General features: G+C 35.5%; 1 protein-coding gene across 1 annotated transcript in view; it reads right to left on the bottom strand.

Moving 5' to 3' along the window:
* LOC140531889 (metabotropic glutamate receptor 8) overlaps positions 1–19,407 on the bottom strand; it is a 387,742-nt gene that overhangs the window by 118,083 nt on the left and 250,252 nt on the right. The gene's annotated exons all lie outside the window — the stretch shown is intronic.

Genomic DNA, 19,407 nt, shown 5'->3' with positions numbered 1-19,407 from the left:
CTACCCTGTATAATGGTTATCTGTGCTTGTATGTCTTCCACTTTCTAGAATGTTAACTCAACAAAGGCAGCGATCATCTCTCCTAAACTACATTTCCCTCAGTAGCTATCACTGTGCTCTCTACGCAGTATATATTTAATGTTTGTTGAATTGAATGCCTTATCTCAGTCTCTGCACTACAAAAAAAAAACCTTATCAGATTTGGATATATATATATATACACACACACATACATATATATATATACACACACATACATACATACATACATACATACACATATGTTCCTTCCCATCTTCTTAGATAGTGGTACTTCCTTGATCTTTTGTTTCTATTACTTTATTTCCATGCCTCCACCATTCTCTTTTTTTAAACAACTTACTTTTCTCTTACGTAACCTCAAACAAGAGCTTTCACAATGATTTGACGCAAAATGGAAATGAACACTGAGATAATAGATGATGTCTTTATAATCTTTTGAAAGAACATGATTCATCTTGATGTCAAAATCTGTAAAACGAGTAATACATGGAAATTAAACTATGTCTTTTCAATGAATGAAGATGTACTCTAAACAGGCATCTATTCTCATCTGGTTCTAGTGCAGCCTCCTGTCATTGTTTAATTTTACCCAGAGGTTTCTAAAACATCTGCTTAAATCATTCAACTAATTTCACTCCATTCGACAATGCTTATGACTTCAAAGGGATCTTAAAGTTAGATCAATCCAGTTCTTTATAAGAAACTGCTATAAAAACATGAAGATGAACCATACTGTAAGAATTTCAGTTGCTCTGTTCTTCATCCTAAGTGTTCCAGTTATATAAACTCTAACAGATAATAATCCCTTTACCCACATGGAGAATGTTTTATGCATCTTTATTTCATCATGGTATGTATCACAAAAGTTTGCATATATTATATATTCATTAATTTTGGTTGCTGCTCAGTGGTTTGTTGTGTCTGACTCCTCATGACCCCATTTAGGGTTTTCTTGATAAATTTATTGGAGTGGGTTTGTCATTTCCTTCTCCAGCTCATTTTACTGATGAGGAAACTGCAACAGAAGGGTCAAGTGACTTGTCCAGGGTCACATAGCTAGTAAGTGTCTGAGGCCGGATTTGAACTCAGGAAGATTCATCTTCCTGACTGCAAACCTGATTCTGTATTCACTATACCATCTAGTTGCCCATTCATTAATTTTTATAGAATAAATGGAAAGATGAATAATGAATGGAAAAGAATGCAATTTCCTTAGCCCATACTTTAAGGTCTTCCACAGTCTGACTCTTGCTATCCTTTTTTGCTTATTACTTCACTTCATGTACTCTACATTCAAGTCAAACTGGGCAACCCAATGTCACTTGATCTCAATTCCCATGACTTTTCTTCCATGTTATCTATTCTTCAAATGCATTTTTATCCATGTCTATCTTTCAGAATCCTTCTCTTTCTTCAAAATTCAACTCAAATATCACCTCTTCTGTGAAACCTTTCCTGATTGTCATAATTAAAAGTTTATGCTCACTCTTGCATTTACTCAGAGTCTATGGTTTGATCTCTCTCTTGTGCTTATTACTCTCTGCCCTGTTTAATATTTATTTGGCATACACATCTTACCCTCCTGTTAGACTTTAAGGCCTTCCAAGTCAAGATCTTTGCAATTTCATTTTGGTATCCCCAGTGTCTTCTTCCTAAGCAGGCACTAAATAAATGTTTCTTGAATGGAATGGTATGAATTAATGCGTTATTAGATGATGATCAATGCTGGTATGCTTGGGTCTTACATCACAGAATTTTAGAGCTGGAAAGAACCTTAAAGATCATTCAGCACAGTACTCTCTTATTTTAAGAATAAGGGAATGGATGGAGCTAAGATGGCAGAGTAGAAAGATGCATACCCTCTAGCACTTTCCCACCCCCACAGCCCATAAAATACCTGTAAAAAATGACTCTCAACAAATTCTGGAGCAGCAGAAGCCACAGAAAAACAGAATGAAAGAGGTTTCCAGCCAAAGGTAACCTGGAAGGCCTACAAGAAAAGGTCTGTGTCACAGGATGCTGAGGAGAGCAGATCCCAACCCTGACCATGCAACACTGGGATGAACAAGACCTGGACAGACCTCCATGGCAGAATTCCCAGCAGGGAGGGTCCCAGATTCCTCAACCCACAAGTGACAAAGAAAGCTCCAAAGGTCAGTGAGGGAGGGCTTTCCCAGCTGGGTGAGAGGGGAACAGGGTTCCCCCAGCACTAGCACCAAGCAGCAGCAGCTGCAGCATTGGGAGGCAGGTAGCTATGGTGGCTGCAGAAGCAGCCTGGGTCCCTTGTCCAGGAAGTTCAGCTTAAAGCCTCTGGCAGAACTGAGGAACTGATTTGAACCTTAGGCCTCAGTGGCAGCCCCATCCCCATCCAAAGCCCCTGGCAGAATTGAGAAGCTGATTTGAATCTCAGCCTTGAGGAAGGCACTGGGGAGAGGAGGACTACTAGGACCCTCCTTTTGACAAAGGATTCAGAAGTCAAGTAACTGACTGGGAAAATGCCGAAAAAAGGGAAAACAATAAGACCATAGAAGATTACTTTCTTGGTGAACAGGTGTTTCCTTCCATCCTTTCAGATGAGGAAGAACAAGGCATACTGTCAGAGGAAGTCAAAGCCTCTATCTCTAGTACCTCCAAAATGAATGTGAAATGGGCTAAGGCCATAGAAGAGCTTGAAAAGCATGTCAGCAGCCTCCTAAAGGAGAACCAAAAAAATGCGAAGGAAGATAACACCTTTAAAAAGAGGTTAACACAATTGGAAAAAGAGGTCCTAAAAGCCAATGAGGAGAAGGAGGCTTTAAAAAGCAGAATTAGTCAAATGGAAAAGAAGGTTCAAAAGCTCACTGAACAAAATAGTTCTTTAGAAGAGAGAATCAAGTTCAGGGAAGGTAATGACTATAAGATAAAAGAAGAAGTTAGAAAACAAAACCAAGTTTGAAAAAATAGGAGATAATGTGAAACATCACATTGAAAAAACAACTGACCTGGAAAATAGATCCAGGAGATAAAATTTAAACATTATGGGACTACTTGAAAGTCATGATCAAAAAAAGAGCCCAGACATTATCTTCCACGAAATTATTAAGGAAAACTGCCCTGATATTTTAGAACCATAAGGCAAAATAAATATTGAAAGAATCCACCAATTGCTTCCTGAAAGAGATACGAAAAGAGAAACTCTTAGGAATATTGTGGCCAAATTTCAGAGTTCCCAGGTCAAAGAGAAAATATTGCAAGCAGCTAGAAAGAAACAATTCAAGTGTTGTGGAAATACAATCAGGATAACACAGGATCTGGCAGCTTCTACATTAAAGGATCAAAGGGCTTGGAATAGGGTATTCCAGAAGTTAAAGGAACTGGGATTAAAACCAAGAATCACCTACTCAGCAAAACTGAGTATAATACTTCAAAGGAATAAGTGGTCATTCAATGATATAGAGGACTTTCAAGCATTCCTGATGAAAAGACCAGAACTGAATAGAAAATTTGACTTTCAAACACAAGAAACAAGAGAAGCATGAAAAGGTAAACAGGAAAGAGAAATCATAAAAGACTTTCTAAAGCTGAACTGTTTATATTCCTACATGGAAAGAAAATATTTATAACTCTTGAGACTCTTCTCAGTATTTGGGTAGGTGGAAGAATTATACACACACACACACATACACACACACACACACAGAAAGAGAGAGAGAGAGAGAGAGAGAAAGAGAGAGAGAGAGAGAGAGAGAGAGAGAGAGAGAGAGAGAGAGAGAGTACAGGTTAAGTTGAATCAGAAGAGATGATATCCATAAAAAAATAAAAATAAAAAGTAAGATGTGAGAGAGGAAAATACTGGGAGGAGAAAGGGAGAAAATGGAATAGGGCAAGCTATAACTCATAAAAGAGATAAGAAAAATCTTGTTTAATGGAGGAGAAAAGGGAGAAGATGAGAGTGGAAAAGTGAAGTTTACTCTCTTCACATATGACTTAAGGAGGGAATAACATGCTCACTAAATTTGGTATGAAAATCTATCTTACGCTACAGGAAAGTAGGGGAGGAGGGGAAAAGTGGGATGAGGGGGATGATAGAAGGGAGGGCAAATGAGAAAAGGGAGTAACTAGAAGCAAACACTTTTGGGAAGGGAGAAGGTCAAATGAAAGAATGAAAAAAAAAGTGTGGGACAGGGTAGGACAGAGGGCAATATAGTTAGTGTTACACAACATGATTGCTATGGAAGTCTTTTGCAAAACAACATATATATAGCCTGTATTGAATTGCTTGCCTTCTCAGTGGGGATGGGTAGGGAGGGAGGGAGAGAGGGAGGGAAGTTGGAGTTCAAAGTATTAGAAACCAATGTTTAGAATTATTATTGCATATAACTGGGAAATAAGAAACACAGGTAATGGGGTATAGAATTTATGTTGCCCTACAAGAAAAGAGAGAAGATGGGGATAAGGGAAGGGTGGAGTGTGATAGAAGGGAGGGAACATTGAGGGAAGGGGTAATCAGAATGCAAGGTATTATGGGGGAGGGGAGAGATGGGGAGAAAAATTGGAACTCAAAATTTTGTGGAAATGAATGTCAAAATCTAAAAATAAATAAATATATACAATTTAAAAAAAAGAATGAGGAAATGATGCTTAGAGAATTGATGGGACTTAAGGAAGGTCACATAACCATTCATGGAAGAGAAAAGTTTAGAATCCATAGTTCCTGACAACAAAACCTGTGTCTCTAATTCTATGTACTTAGATATAACTTTATTTTAAAGTCACTTTTTGACAATCCATCTACCTTTGTCCTCTGTGGACTTGTATTATGTATCTTTTCATCCCCCTCAAGACCTAGAATAGCGCTCTATTTTTTAACTTACTTGTTAAATGGCTACTGGTTTTGTTGTTTCTTTTGTTTTTTGATAGCTGAGTTTTATGAATTATTACGGAGTTGCTTTGATGTACTTTGTAGTAACCCCTTGAGCAGTGTCTTAAAAAAAAGAAACAACTGAAGCTGACAGCTTCTGACTGCTTTTTTTCAGGAACTGGAAGTCAGGAACAAACACAAGCTAAACAATTGCATGCCTAAATTGGCCAAAGTTTTGGTTTGGTTTTGTTTTAAGCCAATGAAGCTGCTCACTTAGTGCAGCACCATTCAGTACAATTGTATTAGTTACATATGCTTTACAGGCAAAGGTAGTAAAGCAGATGAGTCCTAACACGATGGCCCCTCTTAACTTGGGGATAGATGCCCCTGCTCTTATTACCAGGATCACCATGGCAACGAAACAGGCATGGATGCTGCCACTAAGGAAAAGCAGGAATCTTGCCCCTGGATTCATATTTTCCAGTACTGTGAGGCCAAAATAGATACAACACATGGACTCATTTTTCAGACTAATTAGGTAGAGAGGGTGACAGTGTAATCACAAAGTGAATAAAAAAATCATAGGGAGAGCAGCAAACAATATTCTGTAGTCATTTATCCTTGTTGTTCTCATACTTCTGTCTAATAGACAAGCCAATGGAAAATATCCCATTTCCTTCCTTCCTTCTTTCCTTCCTTCCTTCCTGGAAATTTTCTCATCTTTTTTTCCGATGGTTTAATTTTTTTATTAAAAGGTCTGTGTTCCAAATTCTATTTCTCCCTCTCTCACTTCCTCTCCCTGAAATGGTAAGCAATCAGATATAGGTTATACTTCTGCAATTATGGAAAACATTTCCATATTAATCATTTTGTACAAGAATACTCAAAAGAAAAAATGAAAGAACGAAAGTGACCAATAGCATGCTTCAGCCCATATTCAATCAAAATAAGTTCCTTCTCTAGAGGCTGATAGTATGTTTCATCATTAGTTTTTTGTTTTGTTTTGGCGGGGGGGGGGGGGGGGTTGTCTTAGATCATTGCATTGTTGAGAATAGCTAAGTCATTCACAGTTATTCGTCAAACACTAATTCTTTACTGTGTACGATATTCTCCTGGCTGTGTTCACTTCACTATGCATCAGTTCATATAAGTCTTTCCAGGCTTTTCTGAAATCATCCTTTTTGTCATTTCTTATAGCACAAGAATATCCCTTTACATTTATATACCACAAGTTGTTTAGCTATTCCCCAATTGATGGAGATCCCCTTAATTTCCAATTCTTAGTCACTACCACAGGGAGAAAAAAAGCTGCTGTGGATATTTTTATACAAATAGGTCCTTCTCCCTTTTTGGGGGTGTCTTTGGTATTGCTGGATCAAAGGGTATGTACAGTTTTACAGTCCTTTGTGTATAGTTCTAAATTGCCCTCCAGAATGGTTAGATCAGTTGAAAACTCCACTAACAGTGCATTAGGGTCCTAGTTTTCCTAAATCCCCTCCACCATTCCAACACATTTCTTTCAGAAATTTGACCAGTCTCATAGGTGTGATATGGTAGCTCAGAGTAGTTTTAATTTGCATTTCTCTGATCAATAGTGATTCAGGCCATTTTTTTTCATGACTATAGATAGTCTTGACGTCTTTGTCTGAAAACTGCCTGTTCATATCCTTAGACCATTTTTTTTCATTTAGGAAATGATTTTATATTATTATAAATTTGACTCAGTTCTCTATATTTTTGAGAAATAACATCTTTATCAAAGATACTTATTGTAGAAATTTTTTTTCTTATAAAGTTAATGTTTTCTTTATAATTTTGGCTGTACTGGTTTGTTTATGAAAAAACTTATTAATTTTATATAATCAAAATTATTTGTTTTATATTTTGTAATGCTCTTTATACCTTCTTTGTTCCTAAATTCTTCTGTTACTCATAAATTGGACACATAAACTATTCTATGCTTATCTTGCTTAAGCTATCACCCTTTATGTGTAAATCATGTACCCATTTTGACCTTATCTTGGTATAAGATGTGAGATGTTGATCTATACCTAATTTCTGCCATACTGACTTCCAGTTTTCTCAGAAGTTTTTTTTTTTTAATTAAATAATGTGCTTTTGCTCCAAAAGTATGGATCTTTGGGTTTATCATATACCAGATTACTATGGTCATTTAATATAATGTTGTTTGTATCTAATCACTGGTTCACTACTCTTTCTTAGCCAGTACCAGACTGTTTTGGTAATTACTGTTTATAATAAAGTTTGAGATCTGATATGGCTAGACCATCTTCTTTAGCATCTTTTTTTCATTGATTCCCTTGATATCCTTGAGCTTTTGCTCTTCCAGATGAATTTTGTTATTATTTTTCAAGCTCTATAAAAAATTTCTGGTAGTTTAATTGTTATGGCACTGAATAAGTAAATTAATTAATGTAGAATTGTCATTTTTATTATATTCTCTGGGTCTACCGTTGAACAATTAATATTTTTTCAATTGTTTAGATCCAAGTTCATTTGTGTGAAAAGTGTTTTATAGTTGTGTTCATATAGTTCCGGGGTTTGTCTTAACAGGTAGATTCCCTAATATTTTATACTGTCTATAGTTATTTTAAATGAAATTTCTCTTTCTATCTCTTGCTGCTGGACTTTGTTAGTATGGAGATGTTTATGATTTATGTGGGTTTATTTTTTATCTGGCAACTTTGCTAAAGTTATAAACAATTTCAAGTAGTTAGTTGATACTCTAGGATTTTCTAATTATACCATGATATTATCTACAAAAAGTAACAATTTTGTTTCCTCATTGTCTGTTCTAATTCCTTTAATTTCTTTTTCTTCTCATTGCTTTCACTAACATTTCTAGCACAATATTAAACAATGGAGGTGATATTGGGAATCTTTGCTTCATTCCTGATTGAATTGGGAAATAGTCTAGCTTATCACTATTAAAATGCTTGCTAATGTTTTAGATAAATATTAATTATCATTTTAAGGTAAGCTCCATTTACTCCCATGCTTTCTAGTCTCTTAAATAGGATTAGGTGCTACATTTTGTCAAAGGTATTTTCTCTATTGAGATAATCACATATGATTTATGTTGGTTTTGTTATTGACATGCACAACTATACTGATAGTTCTCCTAATATTGAACCAGCCCTACATTCCTGATATAAATCTCACCTGGTCATAGATTCTTGTGATATATTACTGTAATCTCTTTGCTAATATTCTAATGAAAAATTTTTAACAATACTTAGGAGAAAATGGTCTATAATTTTCTTTCTATGCTTTGGTTCTTCCTGTTTTAAGAATCAGCACCATATTTGTGTCATAAATGAAATTCAGCTATGTTTTCAAAGAGTTTATATAGTGTTAGGATTAACGTTCTTTAAATGTTTATAGAATTCACATGTGAATACATCTGGTCATGGGGTATGTTTTCTTAGGAAGCTCATTGATGGCTTGCTCAATTTCTTTTTCTAAGAATGGATTCTTTAAGTATCTAATTTCTTCTGTAAATATGGGTAATTTGTATTTTTGTATTTTTCCAATTTTTTGCATCTTTCCATTTTCCTTTATCCATATAATTTTTATTGTATTATGATCTGAAAAGGATGTGTTTACTATTTCTTTTTTTCTTCATTTGATTATGCAGTTTTTGTGTCCTAATACAAGGTCAATTTTTGCATAAGTGCCATACTACCGAGAAAAGGGTAAAAGTATTCTTTACTATTCCCATTCAATTTTCTCCAGAAATCTGTCATAACTAACTTTTACAGAATTTCATTCACCTCCTTAACTTCTTGTTTATTTTTTGGATAGATTTCTCTAGTTCTTGGAGGAGAAATTTGAGGTTCCCAATAGTATGGTTTTATCTATTTCCTCCTGTTATTTATTCAACTTCTTCAAAAATTTAGATGCTATAGAATTGGTTGCATATATGTTTAGTATTGATATGATTTCATTGCCTACGGTAGCTTTCAGCAAGATATGGTTTCCATCTTTATCTCTTTTAATTAGGCCTATTTTTGCTTTTGCTTTACCTGTGATCATGGTTACTACCCTGGTTTCTTTACTTCAGCTGAAGTGTAGCACATTTTATTCCAGCCCCTTACCTTTACCATGTGTGTATCTCTCTGTTTTAATTTTTTTTACAACATAATGTAGGATTCTGGTTTTAATCTGTTTTTCTATCTGTTTCTCTTTTGTGGGTGAGTCCATCCCATTCACATTTATAGTTATGATAATTATAGTTATGATAATTAACTGTGTATTTCCCACCATACAGTTTTGCTTGTTTATCCCCCTATTATCCCCCACCCTAACCCTCCTCACAAATGTTTCATTTCTGATAATTGCCTTCCCCAATATACCCTCCCTTTTATCAGTAACTCCCTCCCTTTTCTATTATCCCTGACCCTTTTTACTTTATTACAGGGTAAAATAGATTTTTATATCCAACTGAGTGTGTATGTTATTCTCTCCTTGAAACAATTTTGATGAGGCTAACATTTAAATTTTGTCTACTAACCCTGCCCCCATCTTCTCTCCCATTATAATAGCTCTTTCATGCCACTTTTCCATTTAGTCCCCCCCTACCCTTCTTTCAATGCAATTTTCTTTCTCACATTTTATTTTTTTTATATCATCCCATCAAAGTCACCTTCTATCCACATCATTTGTCTACATATATTTCTTCTAATTGCTCTTATAGTAATAAAGTTGTTAAGCATTACAGATACTATCTTGCCATATACAAACAGGTTAACCTTATTGAATTTATTTTCTCTTTCTTGTTTCATTTTTACCTTTTTATGTTTCCCTTGACTCTTCTATTTGGAGATCAATTTCATTTTTTATTCAATTACGGTCTTTTAATTAGAAATGTTTGAAAGTCCTCTATTTTGTTAAATGTTTGTTTATCATCCTGAATGATTATATTAAATTTTGCTGGGTAGGTGATTCTTGGTTGTAATACTAACTCCTTTGCCTTCTGATATATCATAGTCCAAGCCCTCTGAATCTTTAATGTGGAAGCTGTTACATCCTGTGTAATCCTGACTGTAACTCTATGATATTTGAATTGTTTCTTTTAGGCTGCTTAAAATGCTTTCTCCTTGATCTGTGAGCTCTGGAATTTGACTACAATGTTCCTAGGAGTTTTCGTTTTGGGATCTCCTTCAGGCAGTGATTGGTAGATTCTTTCAAATTCTATTTTGCCCTCTTGTTCTAATATATCAGGGTATATGCATATCTAATCATATAAATATGCAATATACATCTAATATATCTTTGATAACTTACTAAAAGATGTTGTATGGCTCTTTTTCTAATCTTGACTTTCAGGTAGTCCAATAATTTTATATTATCTCTCCTGTATCAATTTTCTAGGTTAGCTGTTTTTCCAATGAGAAATTTCAAATTTTCTCTGTTTTTTTTAACTTTTCTGATTTTGTTTTATTGTATGTTGATATCTCATAGAGTTGTTAGCTTGTACTTGTGCAATTCTAATGTTTAAAAAATTATTTTCTCCAGTGAACTTTTGTACTTCCTTTATCATTTGGCTAATTCTATTTTTTTAGGGAGTTATTTTCCTTGATGAATTGTTGTATATCTTTTTTCCATGCTATTTATTCTTTTTTCATGATTCTTTTTCATTACTCTCATTTCTTTTCTCAATTTTTCTTCTGTTTCTCTAATTTGATTTTTAAAATCTTTTTAAGTTCTTCCAGGAATTCTTTTTGGGACTGAGATCAAATTACATTTTTCTTTGAGGCTTCACATGTAGTCATTTTGACACTATTTTTATGACACTAAATTTATGCTTTCACCCTCCCTAACATCATAGTCAGTTTCTATAATCAACCTTTCTTTTTTTTTTTTTGGTTTTTGGGTTTCTTTTTTTCCCCTCATGTTTCTGCCTTTTTTATGAGTTGGTTTTTTATGTGAGAATTAAGTTATGGTCTTACACCATCTGAAGCTTTTTGTGCTGGGGCTCTGGGTCTTCCTTCTGCCTTTCACTGGCCTTAATGACTTAGCTGTTTGCTTTCTCTGAAGGGTAGGCTTCCATTCTGACTTGTCCTGAGGGATGACTTCCCTGTTGGCCTCCCCTGGGTGTGGGTGGTTTAGCTGCTGATCTGCTATAGGGATGGGACTTTGCTGCTGGATTGCTATGGAAACAGGACCTCTCTCCAAATAGGTCCCAGGGTTCTCACCGTTGGCCAGCCCCAGCATGGAACTTCACTACTTGTCAGCAATGGGATCAAAGCCTAGATGGTGGCTTATGGTTGGGGTAGGGTTGCTGGGGTAGGGCCCTGCAGTGCAGCAAAGACTTCTCAGTTTTGGGGGCTGAGTGGGGGCTGCTTGTTTACAGGAGGGTGGGGCCTTACTGGTGGATTGCTCAAGGCTTGGAGCCTTACGGTAGGCTCCCTGATGTCATGCTGGCTACTTTTGCTGTTGCTCTTCAGCCTGGTTCCTCTACCATCCCAGGGAGACAGACCTTTCCTGCCAAGCTGGTAAACTGCTTCCCTGTTCCTAGGTAAATTCTGAGGTGGTTTTTCAGTTTTTTTTGAGGGGATTTGAGAGGGTTCCATTTTGTGCTGGAAGTCTTCCCATTTTCTTTCTGCAGTGATTCAACCTGGTAGCAATAAATGCCTCACAGATCTAGAAATAATAAGCAAAATCCTTATGCATTATACACAAGGATGCACACATTATACATGTATATGCTCATATACATATATAAATCATAAAGTTTGTTTACAGTAGAAAATTCGACATGAGATAAAATGTCATTATACACATGGGTTATATGTATGATAAAGGAATTATTATCATACATGATCATTTTTGCTAGGTGTGAACTAATAGAGAAGATATATAGGTTTATATTTTGTTGACTTGAGTTTAGAGTAGAGGATATATAAAATTTTCCAAATCATTGAATTCCCACAGCTGAGAATTTAACCTTTTGGTTATATTTCTAATTAAGCTGCTGGATATGCAAAATATTTTATAGCAGTTTATTAAATGCATAAGTTATCCCTTTGGCATTTTTATCATCTTAGAATTTATAAGGCTGTTTTTTTCCCCTTCTATTAACAAGAATTGCACGTTTTTATTTCTTAGGATCATAGATATAAATCTGGAAGAAACCTAAGAGACTTGCTAGTTTTATCCCTTCATTAGAAAGATGAGGAAACTGAGTCATGGGAAGGTTAAGTGTTTTTCCTAAGGACAATTATGTAAATGACAGAGTTAGAATTTGAACCCAAGTATTCTGATTCCAAATAGACCATTTTTTCCACTACTCCACACCGTCTAATAGTTGCCATCATAGATCTTTCCAAAATATTGCTCATTTCCAAAACTCAATATGCATTTATTAAGCACCTACTGTGTTCTAGGTGCTGTACTAAGCACTGGCAATCCAAATATGAAGACGGTCCCTGCCATTAAGAAGCTTACAGTCTAATTGAGGGAAACACAAAAAAGAAAGTTCAAAAGTGTTTGAGAAGGGGAAGAGAAAGCAGGTAACTATCTGATGAAAGGCCATGGTAGAGACATCAAAGAAGTCCAAAATGAGTGTACCCAGGCAGAAAAGAAAGAGAAAGTCTCTCCTGAATCCCCTCCTTAACTGGTGGAGAAGCTCAGGAGTCTACCATCCAATCAGAGGGGAAGAGGTTGCTTATGATAGATATGAGCACCAAGGCTGATTAGATCATGTGGAATGATGAAATTTCCTAATGATTAGGCATAGTGGAGAAAAAACCCCCAACAGAGAGGACAGTCAAAAATGGGAATGTTTAAACTAGATCAGAGACTGACCTGAGATGCCTCTGAAGGTAGATCACATTTAGAAAAGGATTTAAATATAATGCAGGCAAGTCCTCATACAAAGTGTGAATATTTTTAGTATTTTTTGATATTTTAAATTGAAATGACTCAGGGCAAATTGGATTTACCCATAGAAACCATGATGCAGCAGTATCACTGCAGTTCTAACCAAATACCTGATACCTGGTGCTTTAGAGAAAAGAATATAGGTACCACGTGAAAAAATAATTAATGTTTCATATATATATATATGTATAGGATATTTTTAAAAGTTCATGTAATTCAATTATATGGAGCAATTCTACCATTAATCAAAATTTCATTAAGCACAATTTTAAGTAATACATTTTATTAAAATATCCCAGAAAAGTTTTTAGTTTATATTATCATTATGACTGCTGTATTTTTTTAAACACAGTTAAATTCAATATGTGTTTATTAAGTGCATATAACAAGCAAGTCTCTGGAGTAGGAACTGAAGAAACAAAGACAAAATTAGAAAAGAAAAATCCTTACCTTAAAGGAGATTACATTCTACTTAAAAAGATATATAAATAAAAAAAGAAAATCTAAATAAGGAGAAAGTACTAAGAACTAGTGAAATCATTAAGGGTTTGTCATAGGAACTGACAGTTGAGTTGAACACTGATGGAGGCTAAGGACTCTAAGAAGACAGAAAAGAGGAGAAAATCTATTTTCAGGCATGGTGGATATCTATGCAAAGTCATGGAGGAACAAGATAGAGAGGTGAGTTTGGAAAATCACGAATAAGATAGTTTGGATGGAAAATAGAGTGTGAGGAGGGAAATCGTGAGAAATATATCAGTGATTAGGATCTCTAGAATATGAAGAATTTTAAATATGGAACAGATGTTTTTATTTTATTCTAGAGGTGATAGGAAGCCATAACAACTACCAGAGGAGGGGAATGATATGGACACACCTGTGGCTTAATTAAGTAGACCCAAAGGTGAATAGACATTTTGCCAGGGTCCTGCAATTCAAAAGTGTCTTTGTAGGAGTTTTCACAGACATCCTCCCTTAAGGCAACTTTTGGGGATACCTCACACATAAAAATATCTCTGGGCCATTATTGATCATGTGTTCACTTCAAAATAGACAGTTAGCTTTCCCCATCTAGGATCTCACTACAACTACTACTTCACCTGACACCTCACTATATTGCAAGGCATATCTATATTGAAAATTTATGAGCCAATTTTCATTTACACTGAATTTTTCATCCCTTGAGCCTTTACTTCAGTGTTCCTTCATGGTGTCAAAAATCTCAAAGTTTTTGCTTATATGGTTAAAATGCAAAGCTATAGAATGTAATCCTGAATCAGGTTGAGTGACTTGGAGTAAAGTAGACTTAGGGTTCTGGAAACTCAGGTTTCAAATCCTTCTTCAGTAAATTCCCAGCTGTCTTAGGCTCAATTTCCTCTTCTTTAAAATTGGGATAATAATAGCATCTATTTCATAAGATTGTTGTAAAGATCAAATAAAATAATATCTTCAAAGCACTTGGCAAACACAAAGTTTAGGCACTATACAAGGTTAGCTATTCTTACGTTTATCTCAGAAAGAAGTCTCCTACTTTACCATATTAAGGATTCCAGCTATCATTAGAAGGTACATGTTTTGTTTTGTTTCCTTTTACAAGCCACATTAAAAGGGTAAGTTATAAAGTTACTATAAAATACTCAAATATTTAAACATGAAACACTCATTTAACAGAATTCAGCAAATGCTTACTGAGCCCTTTGAAATGAGTATTGCTGTTCAAGGTAGCCTCAAAGAGCGCCTATAAGTCAACTGGTGCAGCCGGTGGCTCAACACATGACCTTGCACTTCAGTGTACTTTGTAAAATACAGACAATAATGCCATGCTGCCTATCTAGTAGTGCCATTGTAAGGATTAAATGAGAAAATATATCCAAAGAATTCAGTGACTACAAAGCTCTACGTAAATGAGAGTTGTTATTTAATGACACTATTATGGTTCAAAGTACTTTTGGAAGTGCTCTTTTAGAACTGTATTCTGAGACAATCTATCTGTGATGAGAGAAAATGAATTTTACTAAATTAAAAGACACAAGATGTGGTCTATGCAGAATCCCAGAATTTTAGAATGAGAAGAGATATAGGAAGCCAATCATCTCACCCCAAGGCATAGTAATAAACTGCCCTACAAAATGTGCTACAAGAAGTCATCCAGCCTTGGTTTGATAGATTCTGCTCAAGGTGTAACTACAACCTCCCGAGGAAGCTCATTCCATTTAGGGATCATTGTTGTTTACACCAAGCCTCTCTAATAACTTCCACCCACTATTCCTGGAGAACTGATGGATTTTCCTTCTACCAGACCCTTCTCTGTCCTTTAACCCCTTAAAGGGACCAAGCTCTTTTAAAATATCATTGATTTGAGGGGGCAGTAGGAAGTAACTTGCCCTCTAAGGTCAAACAGAATAAATCTAATCTTCCTTAACCTTTCAGATACTTGGAGGCACCTGCTGTGTCCCCACCACCCAAAGCCTGCTCTTCTCCACATCTCCATTCTAAACAATCCTAGTTCCCTCAGCTGACACTCATAGGACATGCTGTCCAAGCCATTCACTCTCCTAAAGGTCATTTTCTGGATGATCTCCAGCTCTTCGATGTTCTTCCTAAGGTACGTTGCCCAGAACTGAACACTAGTTCATATGTATTCTGACAAGAGCAAATCTGTCTAGTCCCAGACACTATCCTTCTCAATAAAGCTTGTGCTTGCAGATGATTTGCTTTGGCTACTATATCACCCTTTGAGGATGCCTATGTGACGTGGGGCATGTCATTTCACTATCATCAAATACTTTATCAAGTCTCTAAGACTATATAAATTAGTGATGATGTGGATCTGCATTGATCCAGAGGGTTTCCCCAAATAGGAGTTTCCTATACTAAATTACATGTCCAATCCCTTTCCCTTATACCACACTTTTGATTCATATTGACTGTGAAACCCACTAAAACTCCCAGGTATCTTGCCTATTTTGTTTATACTAAATCATCTTTATTTACACTTGTGATGAAATTTAAATCACATCTATCCAGATCTATACACTGTCTGTACCTCCTTTTCTCTGTCTTTCTCCCCCTCTCTCTCCGTGTCTGTCCATCTTTATCTCTATCTCTACCTGTCTCTCTGTATATCTCTCTGTGACTGTCTCTTGTCTTTCACATCTTTCTCTCACTCTGTGTCTCTGTCTCTTTGACTATCTTATACTTTGCCTCTGTCTCTTTGTCTCTGTCTTTTTCACTGTCTGTCTGTCTCTCTTTGCTATGTCTATTTTATTTATCTGTTTTTCTTTCTCTCTCTGTCTCCCCATCTCTTGCCTTCTTCCTGTATTCAATTTATCTGTTCCCTATTTCCCTCTCCCATCTGCAACCTAACACCATCACTACTATTGCCAGTTTTAGGATCACCCCTAGCCTTTGAGCCACATATGGTTCCATAAGAGCATACCAGGGGCCAGAATGTAGATTCATTTGTATGCTGCCTGACTACCTGCTGTTAAATTGATCAATATTGGCATCATATTGGTCAAACCTAACATTGCAAATCACTTTAAGTCAAATAAATTACAAAACAAACAAACATGATAGAATTGGAAGGCATCTTAGAGAATATCTAAAGATCATTTTGTCAATGAGATACAGGAGTCTTGGAGAAGTGACAGAATTTTTCCAAGGTCACATAGTAAGAAAATGTTAAAACCAGGAATAGACAACAGGTCTAGAACTTTTTAAATTCTGATCATCTCTTTTTACATCAAAAAAATTAGAACATGGTCTGATAAAGGATATTGCTTTTGCAAAACCTCATTAAAAAGTCTTGCATTTCCTGAAATGGGGACTAGCCTGGAAAAAAAACCAAGACATGCATTTATCCTATCTTAGGCCTATTCCAAGAATTGCCAAAGCCTTAGATTGCCTGTAGGCATGACAGGAATGACTCAAAATCAATAAAACATATTTGGAGTGTTCTTTTTAAAAATCATATCTTGTCCTTATCCCTTTATTTTAGTCATCTGAAGGAACTAAAGAAAGAGGCAAGGCTATTCTGAAGCATCCCAAATACTAGCCTTGAATAATAGTGGGCCTTGGGCAGAGAGGAGTATTAGGTGGGAAGCTGGAAAGCACAGATTTTTGAATCGCATCTAATTTTATTGCTTCAAGTACCTCAGGAGAAGAGCCTTAACTATTTTATAACTTTGGCACCTTGATGTATAGCTAGTCCAGGTCAGTGCAAATGCTCATTCTAGTTAAATAATTAAAAGACTTCATAATCTACTACCAAAATTCTAGGATTGCTATCTCTCATTCATTTCTTTAATTATTCCTTCATTCAATCAAGTTACATGTGTAACTTTAACTTGTTCCCAGTTCGCATGAACATGCTTTATAATTGTTGTTTTCTGGAAAAGTTCTGTATTAGCTAAGGAAGAAAAAGCAACTCTAACCTAAGCACATTTTGACCCATCAATATTCTCTTCCTCTCCATCTCCCTTTCTTTGTCTTGGTTTTTCTGTGTGTCTCTGACTCTGTCTCTTTCTCTCTCTGTGACCCTATTTCTGTCTTTATCTCAAATAATGACCATCGTTTTTATTACTTATAAAAACACTTTCACAATATATTTGAACTACCATGATAAAGTCCGAGAGGCTTATTGTAGAAATGCATGTTATTTACCAAAAATAAGTAAATAAATAAATGAAGGAGGCACTAAAAGAATTAACTAAATAACAAAATCATCTTATTAGCATTTTAATTTCCCTATTTTTCTCCTGGAAGTCATTATATGAAGATTAAGAGTAGCCTATAATTTCAAAAAGAGAAGAGAAAAATATAGGAAAAAAACCCATTAAATATTCAAATCCTGGAGATTTTGCTGTTTTCAAACATTCATTTTCCTATAATACAGGAAAGTAAGTTGCATATTATTGACCTTTTTTGTTGCAAAGTTTTATGAGCAGAGAGCTATTCTTCAGCACAGATAAAGGTGACTTACTGCATAAGTTGAAGTCATAGGATGATAGATTCAGAGCTGGAAGAGACCTTAGGGATGAGGGAATCATCAATCTAGAGTTGGAGGGGTCCTCAGAAACCATCTAGTCCAGAAATTCTTAACCTGGAGTCCATGAACTTGTTTTGTAAGACATATGTTATTTTATATTATATAACGTGTATATGTATATATGTTTGTATATACACCTGAATATTTACATGTGTATATATGTCTATGTCTGGAGAAAGAAATGTCAAACACTCCAGTAATTTGTCAAGAAAATCCTAAATGGGGTCATGAAGAGTTGGGCATGACTGAAACTACTGAATACATATGTTCATATAGAATTATCTTTAAGTACATACACACATAGAATCAGGATAATACTGTATCCAAGAGAACAAATAAACAAAAGGTTGGAATTAATGTTAATATATAATATACCGTTATATGTATACATATATGTGTATGTGTCAATTTATTGGTTCATTGTAGCTGTTTTCCTCTATAATCCTCTTATATTTTATGTATTTAAAATACTAATTCTGTTAGGGGTCCACAGGCCTTGCCAGGATTCTAAGGGATCCTTGACACACAAAAATATTAAGAACTGCTGTTCTAGTCCAACCTCTTCCTTTCATAAATGAGAAAATTGAGAACCACAAAGGTTTCATGATTTGACTAAAGTTACTATTGCCTTTCAGGTAGAGTCTGGATTTGAACTCAGTTCCTTTGGCTCCAAAACTAGCATTTTCACTAAAGCATACTTCCTTTTCAAGTCATTAGTAACCACACATTCATAAAACCTAGTATGTTAAAAAGGAGAAAGGAACTTACTTCAGCAAGGGGGGGAGGGGCGGGAGGGAGGCAGAGAGAGGGAGAGAGGAAGAGAGAGAGAGAGAGAGAGAGAGAGAGAGAGAGAGAGAGAGAGAGAGAGAGAGAGAGAGAGAGAGAGAGAGAAAGAACTAAAAGATTGGATTCCAATTTTTCACCCAAGCCCCAGATAATTTCCAGTACTCTGAAAGGTACATTTGACCATAGCTGTAATCAGAAACGTGCAAAATGAGGAAATACATGAGCACAATTTATCCTGAATACAATTCTGACCCACACATTTCTCTCCTAAGTGAAACTCAGAAAGTTAAAGAATATATTCTCCTCCACATTTATAAATATAGGGTTTTTACTAGTTCTTATTTTAGAGGGCAGAATGGTTATGCTTTGCTTTCCTACCATACACATATGCATGGACTTTCACGAGGTCACCTAAGTCATAGATTATGGATCCATAGTTGGTTTGGCCTAATCAGCAGCAAGCTTGCTGAAGACATTTTTTTTTCCTTATAAGAATATGGCTGAAGGTAACATAGATCTCATAAAGGTTGAGTACTCATTGTAATGAGCTCTCAGTCCCCCTCATTGAGCTATAGCTTTCTGAATTAGCTGAAACTTTAGGAGTCCTCCAATATCCCTTTAAAGGTTGCTAAAGGAGCATAGTTGGCCCTAGGATGTTCTCCCAATTCTTTACAACTTCTAATAGAGGATAGAACAATTTTGAAGCTGTTTAATTTGAAGGAACAATTTACTAGAGGAGTAACTATCACAGGGAGATGTTCTATGTCTGATTTTTTTATGTTCT

The sequence above is a fragment of the Notamacropus eugenii genome, chromosome 3, assembly GCF_028372415.1.
Source record: "Notamacropus eugenii isolate mMacEug1 chromosome 3, mMacEug1.pri_v2, whole genome shotgun sequence".
NCBI lineage: Eukaryota > Metazoa > Chordata > Mammalia > Diprotodontia > Macropodidae > Notamacropus > Notamacropus eugenii.
Note: the sequence above shows the minus strand (reverse complement) of the source record. Positions and strands in the feature narration are given on the sequence as shown.